The sequence below is a fragment of the Scyliorhinus canicula genome, unplaced genomic scaffold (genome assembly GCF_902713615.1).
Source record: "Scyliorhinus canicula unplaced genomic scaffold, sScyCan1.1, whole genome shotgun sequence".
NCBI lineage: Eukaryota > Metazoa > Chordata > Chondrichthyes > Carcharhiniformes > Scyliorhinidae > Scyliorhinus > Scyliorhinus canicula.
In genome coordinates, this window is record NW_024055454.1 from 129,130 (window position 1) to 132,068 (window position 2,939).

At 44.1% G+C, this 2,939-nt stretch overlaps 1 long non-coding RNA gene across 1 annotated transcript; it reads left to right on the plus strand.

The window, feature by feature from the left end:
* Nucleotides 1-1,078: 1,078 nt before the first annotated feature.
* Nucleotides 1,079-2,399, plus strand: LOC119959543. The gene is made up of 2 exons (XR_005459222.1): nt 1,079-1,127; nt 1,910-2,399. It is a non-coding gene; the product is annotated as an uncharacterized LOC119959543 (long non-coding RNA).
* Nucleotides 2,400-2,939: the final 540 nt, after the last annotated feature.

Genomic DNA, 2,939 nt, shown 5'->3' on the forward strand with positions numbered 1-2,939 from the left:
TTTATTTTATCGTGACACTGCTAAAATAACACTAATCGAAAGGGAAAAAAATATATTCATATAACATGACCTTCTCGCATCTCTCAAAATCACCTCCAAGCACTTAGTGCATATCCAATGAATTTCTGAAATATACGTTGTCTCATTAATCTCCTCTGCACCTCTCTGGTGCAATCGCATCCTTCACATAATGTGACGACCAGATGTGCACAAAATACTCCATCTTGTGGCTAACCAGCGTTTTATACAGCTCCATAACAACTTCCCTACTCTTATATTCCATGCGTCGGCTAATATAGACAAACATCCCATATGTCATCCTCACCACCTTAAGTCATTGTCCTGTTGCCTTCGGGGGTCTACGGACATGAACCCAAGCTTCCCCCTTGCTTCTATACTTCTTGGCGTCCTGCCGTTCATTGTGTATTTTCTTGCATTGTTAGTCCTCCCAAAATGCATCATCTCATTCTTTTCAGGGTTAAATTTCATTTGCCACTGTTCTGCCCATCTCACCCGTCCGTCTACATCATCCTGCAATCTAAACCTTTCCTCCTCGCTATTTAGAACACCGCCCATTTTCATGTTGTCGGCGAACAATGGCTGGGGATGGCTCAGGGGACTGGAAAGCCAGAACGCACTGGATTCCTGATCCAGCTCTGGGATAGGTGTGAACGGACTCCCAGTGCAATGGATTGGACCTGGGTCAGAGAAAGTAATAATGAGCAGAATCCAGATTTAAATAGTCAAATCTCATTCCTGACATTGATGTTTTGATATACAAATCAATAATTACAGTGTTAATGTAAGCCTACTTGTGACATTAAAGATTATTATATTATAAACCTTAAGTCCATCCAGTAACCTCCATTCGGAAACGGATTGAACAGAATCCACCAGCAGAGGGCGCAAAGCCCAAGCATGATGATTGGAAAGTCACATGAAACCAACAACAGAGGTATCCTCAGTGATGTCACAATGGACCTGACCCCCTGCTGTGACTGGGCGGAACAATGAGCTGAACAGAACCCGGGTTCTCTCGCCTTCCAAAAATCTGACTCATTTCATTCCCATTCACTGAGCGATTCAATCAGACACGTTTCTCATAATACTGGCGGTGCTCTTGAACAGTAAGTAATACATTATACTCATCAGTACAGTTTAACAGATTGATGAGAATTTACGCACACTCATACAATTAATAGAGGTTTACCTCCATCAGCCGGGTTAATTTCATCCCAGCCCCACGGAGAACAAACATTGGCAGATTTGTTTATCCTTCTGCTCTTTTGATGCTCTACATTGACAGGCAGACTATTTGCAGAAGCCGTGTTTAAATGGGCTTCATGTCCCTCCCGCTCGATTTCTTCTCAGTGGCTTGAACAGTGAGCAGGTGCAGGATGGTCACAGTCTTCTGCAGATTCATCCCTTCCTATTTCTGCTCCGAGTGCAGCTGAGAGTCAGCACACATGTCACTCTGAGTCTGCGGTATCCCCGCCCACAGCTTGCGGTTGCTGCTCTCGCTCTGACCCAATTGTGTCAGTGGAGAAGTTGCTGTCGCTGCCATTGGCTGGATCAGCAGTGCAGTGTGACGGGGGTCTGCATTTCTGCCTCTGCCATTGGCTGGATGAGCAATGCAGTGTGACGGGGATCGGTATTTCTGTCTCTGACAGAGCATTCCTCTCACTGCAGAGTTCCAGACTCAGGAAGGATGATGGGGAACCGGCTCGCTCAGATGCTCATCATTATCTCACTTCTCAGTAAGTATTTCCTTCCCTGTAAAACTCCATTCTCCTCCTGGCTGCTGTAACCCAGATGTTATTGCTGGTGAAAACAATAATGATGGTGAAGATTAAGTTGATCAATTTGAGGCTAATATTGATTGTTGCTCTTAATCTAATTTTTATGTCAGATTGGAGCCACAGTGGAGCAGCCGAATGCTGAAATAAAGATTGAAGAGGAAAGTAATGTCACACTAACCTGCAACTTGAAGACAATCACTTCTAACCAGTATGTGTACTGGTACAGCCAGAGTCCCGGGAAGTCTCCACAATACATTCTTCATGTTCTGGGGAAGAACATTTACAGACAATTATAGGCAACACGCTGATGTCTGATCGCGCACTGTATCTTTGTGCCTTGCAGCCCCTACATTGCTACAGATATAGCGGGTCCCGTACAAAAACCCAACAGTCAGAGTTCCAGTTAGTGGTCAGCAAAGAAACAATAATCCAGCCTCCATAGTGACAGTCACAGTAGGAGACCATTAGAAAATTGCAACAAATCGCGCCCTACTGCACAGTACCCCAGATGTGATCCCACTCATACCCTCTATAACTGAAGCATAACCTCCATGTTTTTGTGATGAATTCACCTCACAATAAACAACAATATTCTCATTATTTGCTACACCTGGAAACTGACGTTTGTGATTCACGCACTTGGACACCCAGATCCCTCTGAATCTCAGTCCACTGCAATTCCTCAGATAGTCAGCTATACAGATAATTCCTCAGATAATTTGTGTATCTACTTCCCAAACTTAAAAAAATAATATTTTCCAGATTATATTCTGTTCGCCAGATCTTTGACTATTCACTTACCCTGTCCATGCCCTTTTATAGACCCCTCAGGACCTCTTGAACATTTACTTTCCTACATCTCTCTCTGTGGTCAGCAGACTGAGCAACTATACCGTCCAAGTCATTTATCTAAATTGTAAACATTCGAAGCCCTAGTACTCACCACATCCTGACAAACAGAAAAACAATCCAGTTTGATGTTCGTTGTGGATTTCAGGAAAAGGTTACAGAAACACAGATCCCGGGACTCCTGCTGAGGCAGCAATAACAAACTGGGAAAGATCTCCGCTATCACAGGGCAGAAAATGTGTACAGAGTTTGAACAAGCTGTCGTCAGGACGGCAGCTCGCAGCGTTACCG